The sequence below is a fragment of the Patella vulgata genome, chromosome 1 (assembly GCF_932274485.2).
Source record: "Patella vulgata chromosome 1, xgPatVulg1.2, whole genome shotgun sequence".
NCBI lineage: Eukaryota > Metazoa > Mollusca > Gastropoda > Patellidae > Patella > Patella vulgata.
In genome coordinates this window covers 15,675,066-15,688,072 of record NC_065879.2, presented here as the reverse complement: position 1 = coordinate 15,688,072, position 13,007 = coordinate 15,675,066, and the positions used below count along the sequence as shown (strand labels likewise).

Here is a 13,007-nt window from a genome sequence, read left to right as displayed (position 1 = left end):
CATTGACACTGTGAGCTGGCTCAAATATCGACCGAATTATACGATTGAGTTATTTGATGAGACTTCTTCTTGTATCCTCATGCAAGTCGATAAAACAAGTCAGATACGTGAGTGTCGTTAACACTAATCCAATATGGGGTCATAGGGTAGTAGCTGGGGGGTGGGGGGCTTTCAAACTAGTTTCAAGCCCAATTTTTTTGGCAAAAGTAGTTTGATAATATAGGTATTTAAGCGATGCTTAAGCCATAACCGTAGGAGCCAGGGGATCGGGAGGAGGGGTGGGAGAGGTCTTCACCAGTCTTAAGTGATACATGTACTTAAGTAGATACTAATATTCCCCCGCCCCCCCCCCACCCCGAAAAAAATAGAGTCCCTATATATGATAGAAAGGTGATGCGATGGGGATACGTGGGGATGAGGTATTTTACTTTTTCATGTGGCCTCGTCCAGTCGAATAATTCAGTCAAATAGTTCAGTCGAATAATCCAGTCGAATAATTCAGTCGAATAAACAAGTCGCTTAATATTAAGCAGCGGTGGCAGCAGACTAAGATAATGTAGTAGCAAATCATGCTCATAGCCATAGATGAAGGAGCCGGGGGCATGGGGTAGGGGCCGGGGGGCTTCCCAACTAGTTTCAAGAAATGAAATGGGGTTTAACGTCCTACTGTTCTGCTTGGAACTGGGCTAATGAAGACGGGAATACGCCATACACTGTGCTATGAGGGAAATTTTGCCCGGACAGTGGCACTACGGCCTACTCTTATATCGAATTCCATCTGTCAAGGGATCTTTTACGTCCACGCCAATGTATACACGAGACCTCGTATGTCGTATGTCCGTCTTCATTAGCCCAGTTCCAAGCAGAACAGAAGGACGTTAAACCCCCATTTTATTTCTTTTCATTTCTTGAAACTAGTTTGGAAGCCCCCCGGTCCCTACCCCGTGCCCCCGGCTCCTTCGGGTATGGCTACGAGCATGATTTGCTACTAATTATCTTAGCCCGCTGCCACCGCTGCTTAATATTGAGCGACTTGTTTATTCGACTGAATTATTCGACTGAAGTTTTCGACTGAACTTTTCGACTGAATTATTCGACTGGTTTATTCGACTGGATTATTCGACTGAACTAACTGACTGATTTTATCGACTGGACGAGGCCACATGAAAATGTCAAATACCTCATCCCCCCCCCCCCGCCCCACCCCATCCCCTTTCTTCGTTCATATCATATATAGGGACTCTATTCTTTTCGAGGCGGACAAGGACAGCTGTCTAGTCGTTCGGATGGGACGAAAAACCGAGGTCCCGTGTATACATTGGAGTGGACGTAAAAGATCCCTTTGACAGATGGAATTCGATATAAGAGTAGGCCGTAGTGCCGCTGTCCGGGCAAAATTTCCCTCATCGCACAGTGTATGGCGTCTGCCCGTCTTCATTAGCCCAGTTCCAAGCAGAACAGAAGGACGTTAAACCCCATTTCATTTCTTTTCATTTCTTGAAACTAGTTGGGAAGCCCCCCGGTCCCTACCCCATGCCCCCGGCTCCTTCAGCTATGGCTACGAGCATGATTTGCTACTATATTATCTTAGCCCGCTGCCACCGCTGCTTAATATTGAGCGACTTGTTTATTCGACTGAATTATTCGACTGAACTATTCGACTGGTTTATTCGACTGAACTTTTCGACTGAATTATTCGACTGGTTTATTCGACTGGATTATTCGACTGAACTAACTGACTGATTTTATCGACTGGACGAGGCCACATGAAAATGTCAAATACCTCATCCCCCCCCCCCCGCCCCACCCCATCCCCTTTCTTCGTTCATATCATATATAGGGACTCTATTCTTTTCGAGGCGGACAAGGACAGCTGTCTAGTCTTTCGGACGGGACGAAAAACCGAGGTCCCGTGTCTACATTGGAGTGGACGTAAAAGATCCCTTTGACAGATGGAATTCGATATAAGAGTAGGCCGTAGTGCCGCTGTCCGGGCAAAATTTCCCTCATCGCACAGTGTATGGCGTCTGCCCGTCTTCATTAGCCCAGTTCCAAGCAGAACAGTAGGACGTTAAAACACCATTTCATTTCTTTTCATTTCTTGAAACTAGTTGGGAAGCCCCCCGGTCCCTACCCCATGCCCCGGCTCCTTCAGCTATGGCTACGAGCATGATTTGCTACTATATTATCTTAGCCCGCTGCCACCGCTGCTTAATATTGAGCGACTGAATTATTCGACTGGATTATTCGACTGAATTATTCGACTGAACTATTCGACTGGTTTATTCGACTGAACTTTTCGACTGAATTATTCGACTGGTTTATTCGACTGGATTATTCGACTGAACTAACTGACTGGTTTTATCGACTGGACGAGGCCACATGAGAATGTCAAATACCTCATCCACCCCACCCCCCGCACCACGCCATCCCCTTTCTTCGTTCATATCATATATAGGGACTCTATTCTTTTCGAGGCGGACAAGGACAGCTGTCTAGTCGTTCGGATGGGACGAAAAACCGAGGTCCCGTGTGCACATTGGCGTGGACGTAAAAGATCCCTTTGACAGATGGAATTCGATATAAGAGTAGGCCGTAGTGCCGCTGTCCGGGCAAAATTTCCCTCATCGCACAGTGTATGGCGTATGCCCGTCTTCATTAGCCCAGTTCCAAGCAGAACAGTAGGACGTTAAAAACCCATTTCATTTCTTTTCATTTCTTGAAACTAGTTGGGAAGCCCCCCGGTCCCTACCCCATGCCCCGGCTCCTTCAGCTATGTCTACGAGCATGATTTGCTACCATATTATCTTAGCCCGCTGCTTAATATTGAGCGACTTGTTTATTCGACTGAATTATTCGACTGGATTATTCGACTGAACTATTCGACTGAAGTATTCGACTGAACTTTTCGACTGAATTATTCGACTGGATTATTCGACTGAACTAACTGACTGATTTTATCGACTGGACGAGGCCACATGACAATGTCAAATACCTCATCCCCCCCACCCCCGCCCCACCCCACCCCCTTTCTTCATTAGCCCAGTTCCAAGCAGAACAGTAGGACGTTAAAAACCCATTTCATTTCTTTTCATTTCTTGAAACTAGTTGGGAAGCCCCCCGGTCCCTACCCCATGCCCCGGCTCCTTCAGCTATGGCTACGAGCATGATTTGCTACTATATTATCTTAGCCCGCTGCCACCGCTGCTTAATATTGAGCGACTGAATTATTCGACTGGATTATTCGACTGAATTATTCGACTGAACTATTCGACTGGTTTATTCGACTGAACTTTTCGACTGAATTATTCGACTGGTTTATTCGACTGGATTATTCGACTGAACTAACTGACTGGTTTTATCGACTGGACGAGGCCACATGAAAATGTCAAATACCTCATCCCCCCCCCACCCCCGCCCCACCCCACCCCCTTTCTTCGTTCATATCATATATAGGGACTCTATTCTTTTCGAGGCGGACAAGGACAGCTGTCTGGTCGTTCGGATGAGACGAAAAACCGAGGTCCCGTGTCTACATTGGAGTGGACGTAAAAGATCCCTTTGACAGATGGAATTCGATATAAGAGTAGGCCGTAGTGCCGCTGTCCGGGCAAAATTTCCCTCATCGCACAGTGTATGGCGTCTGCCCGTCTTCATTAGCCCAGTTCCAAGCAGAACAGTAGGACGTTAAAACACCATTTCATTTCTTTTCATTTCTTGAAACTAGTTGGGAAGCCCCCCGGTCCCTACCCCATGCCCCCGGCTCCTTCAGCTATGGCTACGAGCATGATTTGCTACTATATTATCTTAGCCCGCTGCCACCGCTGCTTAATATTGAGCGACTTGTTTATTCGACTGAATTATTCGACTGGATTATTCGACTGAATTATTCGACTGAACTATTCGACTGGTTTATTCGACTGAACTTTTCGACTGAATTATTCGACTGGTTTATTCGACTGGATTATTCGACTGAACTAACTGACTGATTTTATCGACTGGACGAGGCCACATGAAAATGTCAAATACCTCATCCCCCCCCACCCCCGCCCCACCCCATCCCCTTTCTTCGTTTATATCATATATAGGGACTCTATTCTTTTCGAGGCGGACAAGGACAGCTGTCTAGTCTTTCGGATGGGACGAAAAACCGAGGTCCCGTGTCTACATTGGAGTGGACGTAAAAGATCCCTTTGACAGATGGAATTCGATATAAGAGTAGGCCGTAGTGCCGCTGTCCGGGCAAAATTTCCCTCATCGCACAGTGTATGGCGTCTGCCCGTCTTCATTAGCCCAGTTCCAAGCAGAACAGTAGGACGTTAAAACACCATTTCATTTCTTTTCATTTCTTGAAACTAGTTGGGAAGCCCCCCGGTCCCTACCCCATGCCCCCGGCTCCTTCAGCTATGGCTACGAGCATGATTTGCTACTATATTATCTTAGCCCGCTGCCACCGCTGCTTAATATTGAGCGACTTGTTTATTCGACTGAATTATTCGACTGGATTATTCGACTGAATTATTCGACTGAACTATTCGACTGGTTTATTCGACTGAACTTTTCGACTGAATTATTCGACTGGTTTATTCGACTGGATTATTCGACTGAACTAACTGACTGATTTTATCGACTGGACGAGGCCACATGAAAATGTCAAATACCTCATCCCCCCCCCCACCCCCGCCCCACCCCATCCCCTTTCTTCGTTTATATCATATATAGGGACTCTATTCTTTTCGAGGCGGACAAGGACAGCTGTCTAGTCTTTCGGATGGGACGAAAAACCGAGGTCCCGTGTCTACATTGGAGTGGACGTAAAAGATCCCTTTGACAGATGGAATTCGATATAAGAGTAGGCCGTAGTGCCGCTGTCCGGGCAAAATTTCCCTCATCGCACAGTGTATGGCGTCTGCCCGTCTTCATTAGCCCAGTTCCAAGCAGAACAGAAGGACGTTAAACCCCATTTCATTTCTTTTCATTTCTTGAAACTAGTTGGGAAGCCCCCCGGTCCCTACCCCATGCCCCCGGCTCCTTCAGCTATGGCTACGAGCATGATTTGCTACTATATTATCTTAGCCCGCTGCCACCGCTGCTTAATATTGAGCGACTTGTTTATTCGACTGAATTATTCGACTGGATTATTCGACTGAATTATTCGACTGGTTTATTCGACTGAACTTTTCGACTGAATTATTCGACTGGTTTATTCGACTGGATTATTCGACTGAACTAACTGACTGATTTTATCGACTGGACGAGGACACATGAAAATGTCAAATACCTCATCCCCCCCCACCCCCGCCCCACCCCATCCCCTTTCTTCGTTTATATCATATATAGGGACTCTATTCTTTTCGAGGCGGACAAGGACAGCTGTCTAGTCTTTCGGATGGGACGAAAAACCGAGGTCCCGTGTCTACATTGGAGTGGACGTAAAAGATCCCTTTGACAGATGGAATTCGATATAAGAGTAGGCCGTAGTGCCGCTGTCCGGGCAAAATTTCCCTCATCGCACAGTGTATGGCGTCTGCCCGTCTTCATTAGCCCAGTTCCAAGCAGAACAGAAGGACGTTAAACCCCATTTCATTTCTTTTCATTTCTTGAAACTAGTTGGGAAGCCCCCCGGTCCCTACCCCATGCCCCCGGCTCCTTCAGCTATGGCTACGAGCATGATTTGCTACTATATTATCTTAGCCCGCTGCCACCGCTGCTTAATATTGAGCGACTTGTTTATTCGACTGAATTATTCGACTGGATTATTCGACTGAACTATTCGACTGGTTTATTCGACTGAACTTTTCGACTGAATTATTCGACTGGTTTATTCGACTGGATTATTCGACTGAACTAACTGACTGGTTTTATCGACTGGACGAGGCCACATGAAAATGTCAAATACCTCATCCCCCCCCACCCCCGCCCCACCCCACCCCCTTTCTTCGTTCATATCATATATAGGGACTCTATTCTTTTCGAGGCGGACAAGGACAGCTGTCTAGTCTTTCGGATGGGACGAAAAACCGAGGTCCCGTGTCTACATTGGAGTGGACGTAAAAGATCCCTTTGACAGATGGAATTCGATATAAGAGTAGGCCGTAGTGCCGCTGTCCGGGCAAAATTTCCCTCATCGCACAGTGTATGGCGTCTGCCCGTCTTCATTAGCCCAGTTCCAAGCAGAACAGAAGGACGTTAAACCCCATTTCATTTCTTTTCATTTCTTGAAACTAGTTGGGAAGCCCCCCGGTCCCTACCCCATGCTCCTTCAGCTATGGCTACGAGCATGATTTGCTACTATATTATCTTAGCCCGCTGCCACCGCTGCTTAATATTGAGCGACTTGTTTATTCGACTGAATTATTCGACTGAACTATTCGACTGGTTTATTCGACTGAACTTTTCGACTGAATTATTCGACTGGTTTATTCGACTGGATTATTCGACTGAACTAACTGACTGGTTTTATCGACTGGACGAGGCCACATGAAAATGTCAAATACCTCACCCCCCCCCACCCCCGCCCCACCCCATCCCCTTTCTTCGTTTATATCATATATAGGGACTCTATTCTTTTCGAGGCGGACAAGGACAGCTGTCTAGTCTTTCGGATGGGACGAAAAACCGAGGTCCCGTGTCTACATTGGAGTGGACGTAAAAGATCCCTTTGACAGATGGAATTCGATATAAGAGTAGGCCGTAGTGCCGCTGTCCGGGCAAAATTTCCCTCATCGCACAGTGTATGGCGTCTGCCCGTCTTCATTAGCCCAGTTCCAAGCAGAACAGAAGGACGTTAAACCCCATTTCATTTCTTTTCATTTCTTGAAACTAGTTGGGAAGCCCCCCGGTCCCTACCCCATGCCCCCGGCTCCTTCAGCTATGGCTACGAGCATGATTTGCTACTATATTATCTTAGCCCGCTGCCACCGCTGCTTAATATTGAGCGACTTGTTTATTCGACTGAATTATTCGACTGGATTATTCGACTGAACTATTCGACTGGTTTATTCGACTGAACTTTTCGACTGAATTATTCGACTGGTTTATTCGACTGGATTATTCGACTGAACTAACTGACTGATTTTATCGACTGGACGAGGCCACATGAAAATGTCAAATACCTCATCCCCCCCCACCCCCGCCCCACCCCATCCGTTTCTTCGTTTATATCATATATAGGGACTCTATTCTTTTCGAGGCGGACAAGGACAGCTGTCTAGTCTTTCGGATGAGACGAAAAACCGAGGTCCCGTGTCTACATTGGAGTGGACGTAAAAGATCCCTTTGACAGATGGAATTCGATATAAGAGTAGGCCGTAGTGCCGCTGTCCGGGCAAAATTTCCCTCATCGCACAGTGTATGGCGTCTGCCCGTCTTTATTAGCCCAGTTCCAAGCAGAACAGTAGGACGTTAAAACCCCATTTCATTTCTTTTCATTTCTTGAAACTAGTTGGGAAGCCCCCCGGTCACTACCCCATGCCCCCGGCTCCTTCAGCTATGGCTACGAGCATGATTTGCTACTATATTATCTTAGCCCGCTGCCACCGCTGCTTAATATTGAGCGACTTGTTTATTCGACTGAATTATTCGACTGGATTATTCGACTGAACTATTCGACTGGTTTATTCGACTGAACTTTTCGACTGAATTATTCGACTGGTTTATTCGACTGGATTATTCGACTGAACTAACTGACTGGTTTTATCGACTGGACGAGGCCACATGAAAATGTCAAATACCTCATCCCCCCCCACCCCCGCCCCGCCCCACCCCATCCCCTTTCTTCGTTTATATCATATATAGGGACTCTATTCTTTTCGAGGCGGACAAGGACAGCTGTCTAGTCTTTCGGATGGGACGAAAAACCGAGGTCCCGTGTCTACATTGGAGTGGACGTAAAAGATCCCTTTGACAGATGGAATTCGATATAAGAGTAGGCCGTAGTGCCGCTGTCCGGGCAAAATTTCCCTCATCGCACAGTGTATGGCGTCTGCCCGTCTTCATTAGCCCAGTTCCAAGCAGAACAGAAGGACGTTGAACCCCCATTTCATTTCTTTTCATTTCTTGAAATTAGTTGGGAAGCCCCCCGGTCCCTACCCCATGCCCCCGGCTCCTTCAGCTATGGCTACGAGCATGATTTGCTACTATATTATCTTAGCCCGCTGCCACCGCTGCTTAATATTGAGCGACTTGTTTATTCGACTGAATTATTCGACTGAAGTATTCGACTGAACTTTTCGACTGGTTTATTCGACTGGATTATTCGACTGAACTAACTGATTGATTTTATCGACTGGGCGAGGCCACATGAAAATGTCAAATACTGAAGCGACTAGATACTATGCTGTCATCAGTTTTATGCATCGGACACAGACTTAATTCAAGTTGTTTATATTAGTACGGCCATTGTTTTCAGTTGATGACGTCAGTCGTTGACCCTTAACCCTAGATGACGACCTTACTCGCAAAGAGAGGTCAACACGTTGTTTAGGGTATTGCTATTGGAAGGAAAATCTCAATAAAATTGTGACTTCAACTGTCAGATTTGAACTTGGGGGGAAAATAATCAAAATAGACAAAAAACGATGTAATCATATTTGAGTTAGTGCGTTTTTTATTTCAGTCAAACAAACTATTCCCAAATTTTAGCCCAACCATCGACCGAGTTTGTTGACTGGAAATTCTAGTGGTACTTAGGGGTAATTGATTTAAACAGCAAATTTTACTCAATGACAATAAAGATCTCCAATCGCTGAAGGTAAAAATTTCGATATGCCGTACAAGGGTAGATAATTCAGTTCCGTCACACTTTTGGCTTGGATCGAACAAATTATTATTTTTTGTCAATAACCTCTGTGTGAAAATATGCAAAAGATAATAAATTCATTAAAAATAATTACATTGGAGTAATTGACGGCCGCAAACGCGATTTCCAGCCCAGAATCGTTCTCTAGCGAGCTCTGAACAATGAACATGGTCGGCAACATTTTTTGTGGGAAGGGACAAATCATGTAAATGGTCATCGGTGGTCATTTAAAGATAATCGGAGGTCGAAGGCAGTGAAAATACACACCAACAAAAAGGACTGGGCTCATCTCAAATATTAGAATTTAAAAGTCTTCAGTGGTAGGTGTGGGGGGGGGGGGGGGGGCTTCGAATAACACAATAATAAAAAAAAACAAAACGAAAAAAAAAACAAAAAAAAACGCGCATAAATTAAACAATTATTTAAGAAGAAAACTTATATTGGGTTTTACATCAACTGTCGTTGGGCAAAGCGAGATATAACGTTTTATGTGTATGTCCTCGATCAACAACTCCCAAAAATGCAAACAGTAACCAATTACTTGGCACGTATTTGTTGGATGTTTTCAATTTCTTTTTCTAAAATAACCAGCGGTTGCCAGGCAAGATATACGCCAACATTTTGCAAGAGATGGATAGAGAACAAGCTAAAAAAAAAAGGGGGCGATTTTTCTTACAATCAGGGACCATAATCCTGGAAGTTATGATCTGAAATGCGCGAAAGTCAAAATGAACTGAGATATTTGGGATATAAAGATATATTTTAAGTTTCATTAAAATCGGATAAAAATTGTGACTTCTAAGGGCCCACAGGCTAAAAACGTGATTTTTCGTACAATCATTAGCCATAATCCAGGAAAATCAGATAAAAATTGTGATCTCTAAAGGGACCACAGGCTAAAACACGATTTTTCGTACAATCAATGGCCATACAGGAAGTTATTAACATGTATGTCATGTGGGTTATTAACATGTATTTCAAGTTTCATCAAAATCGGATCAAAATTGTGTCCTCGAGAGGGCCCACAACCTTGATATACCATATATTTACAATATATTTGCGTATGAGGGGCGGTCATTTTGTCCGCCAGTTTTTTGGTATGATTTTCACGAAAATTCGAACTCAACCATCATTCGGGTGTAACGGTGATATATTCAAACGTTTTCTTTTTTTAAATCCGATAAAAATTGTTACCACTAGAGGGACCACAAGCTATACAATCAAGGGTTATAATTCAGGAAGTTACGATCCGATATGCGCGAATATCGACATGAACCAAGATCGCTGGGTTATAAACATGTATTTCAAGTTTCATCGAAATCGGATCAAAATTGTGTCCTCTAGAGGGTCCACAAATTGTGGACAGACGTCCGGATGGACAGGGGCGACGACAATATACGTCCACATGAAAATGTGGGCGTAAAAAAAGAACTGGGTACTGTGGGAGGAAATTCGATATACGAATTCCGTAAAGAGGTAATCTAAATATTAAGGCCACCTGCAGATTTCTTCAAGGTCTAGCGTTAACCCTAACCCACAATCTCGTCAGCAAGATTTACATTTCGCGACCTTTACAAAATCTGCAGGTGGCCTTATTATTTAGACCCGACTCCGGGTGGGATAATTCTAATATAATTAATCCCTTTGTGCGTTATTTTGATGTCTTAATTCTGATATACATAAAGGGAATGTACAGTCACGTAAAGAAAAAGTGGTTCAATCGCTGTGACATTTGCAATTACACCTGCGCGATGATCAGAACAGAAATCAATTTAGGCCTACATCCAATAATCCCGGCGCGTACACCCCGAAAGAGGATTTTTTCTCCTACATTCCTCGAAATTGCTGCCGTTTTGGCTTCACTCCACTGTAAATCCCTTACATGTATGCACCTAAAAATGAGAAGAAATATTGTCTCAGAACTTCTGATTTTATAAAATTCGCGGTAATCCCCCAGAATTTATGCCAGACTTGGCGTTTTCTCCGACCCCTTTGCTCAAATTCACGAACACGACCCCGCAATCGTCGGTAAATGAAATGGGGTTTAATAACGTCCTTACTGACTGTTTCAATAGCCATGAGATTAACTAACTTAGGCTACTGTTTTGCACCAACTGCATGAAGACGGACTTGCGTCAGGCAGTGGGCTATGGGTACCGACTAGTGTAGTCACGGCCTTATTTTAATTTCCAACTGTCAGAAGATCTGTAACGTCCTGCCACGTACAATTTTAACGGAACTGCGGGTTTTCGTTCAATGTTCTTGGGACAAAGTAAGAGGGACGCAATGTCGAGCTGTGCGTCATAGTTTTAAGTTTTTGCCCCCCTTTGAGTTTTTGCGCCCGCTCGCATATGACAAAAAATCATGCGGTTTCAATACGGTTTTCAACATTATAATCATAAATAAACATACTGCTCAACGAATGCCAAACATATACCGCGGGCCGCAGATATGATACAATATGATACAATATCGACTCTAGCATGTTCCACACAGCCCAACATTACTCGGTGGCACTGGGAGGAACTTCCACCCTGCACACACATATAAATATTGTTTTGGGGTTTTTTTTTGGTGCCCGGACGGGATCTTGCTCCTCATACAAAGTCATGGGTCACGACGCCCCTGTCATGTCCTCCGTCCTGCACCACTGGCACTGAAAAGGGGGGACCAAAATTATCTCGCCAACAACCGGGAATAACCATCGACCACTTGAGTGAGCCTGTACGACGTACCATACTAACCGAGCCAATTATGAACCCTTAACAACCAGAGTAAGCCGGTATAGCCTACAAGCAGTGATGTGGTGACTCCTATTAAACTGAAAACTCGCCTGTCAAAAAACAGAAATATTTAAAACCTATTTAAGAACTCATCTTGGGGATTCTGTCGGGACTTAAGTCTTGCTATTCTGAAAGTTGGAGTAAGAGGCTCGAGATTATTCCTTGTATTGGGTTAAAAGGGTTGGGTTTGGGGTGCTATCCGACGGCCCTTTGAAGTGACATCTTAGAAAAACCTTACTATAATCCCACTATTAGGGATATATCCTGCTTCACCATGAATTGTAGTTACTTTAGTAACGTATCTCGCCGATACATATACTTTACTAAAGTAACTACATGAATTATATATTGGGAAAGTGTTTTTTTTTTTTTTGGAGAGCCCAGGGATGGGTTGTGGAACCCGCGATGAATTGCAGTATTTCTTAAAATTTCGATTGTATCTTAGTTTAAGTTTTCGTGAATAAGGGCCCAGATTCTTAGTTTGCGACCTGTGGAGTAGCTAGGAGCAGCGTTTGCAGTTTTCAAAGTGGCACCTTTTCGAGGTTCGTTCATTTGTTCAGTAAATGGTAATAATATGGAAGGACATGACTTTATTCTGTCGACATCCTAATGTTTTGATTTTAATAACAACATAAAAAAAGTATAATAAATATAAATTATTCGGTAGGTGTGATGGTTCTAGATAATAATATAGATAATATATTTATGTAATATGACAGCTAACAAGACAGTACCTGCAAGTAGAGAATGATAAGAGAACACTTTTCGAAACGCTGTGCTATATGTTTCAAAGAAACCAGTGCTTATATTCAATATAAATGTTGTTGGCGGTTCCTGGGTTTTCCAGCAGAGGAGCCCTCATATAAATTGCGATTTGGAGCCAAACGTCCTGGACATTGAATTCAATCAACTTGGGCGATTTTATCTTAGCATCGATCAGAGAGGGGGGACAATTCTCTTCTCTTCCAGGGAACAGTTCGTTTGTGACCGGAACAGTTCGTTTGTGACTAGTTTTCAACTTGAAGAAATGAAATGAAATGGGGTTTAACGTCCTACTGTTCTGCTCCTAACCAACTTGAAGATGTGCGCTGGAAATCACAGGGTTGTTAGAGGCGAAGTCGAATTTTTATTTATTCTCTTTTTACAGGGGTAACCTGATCGGCAAACCTATTAGTTAGCTTTGCGCTTATAATTTTATGCTGTATTTCAGGAAGAAATTACCCGCCACCCCCCTCCCCCGCCCGGAAGCTAGATTTCCTAAAAACTGTGCCCCTTTTTGTCACTGTTGAAAATGAGACTGTCAATTCGTGTGTTCTGCCCAATAAGTCCCACTGATCTGTTACCCTGAGTCAGAGTTGAACATTCTATCTTATCCTAAATACGAAAATTTGAAGTCAATATATGACCCCTATATTATGCATTTA

At 44.1% G+C, this 13,007-nt stretch overlaps 1 protein-coding gene across 1 annotated transcript in view; it reads right to left on the bottom strand.

Annotated features, from left to right (window-relative positions):
- LOC126819951 (uncharacterized) overlaps positions 1 to 8,751 on the bottom strand; it is a 36,782-nt gene extending 28,031 nt beyond the window's left edge. Inside the window, exon 1 of the mRNA XM_050548054.2 lies at positions 8,709 to 8,751. The gene's annotated coding sequence lies outside the window, so the exon portion shown is untranslated. The remainder of the gene's footprint in view (positions 1 to 8,708) is intronic.
- Positions 8,752 to 13,007: the final 4,256 nt, after the last annotated feature.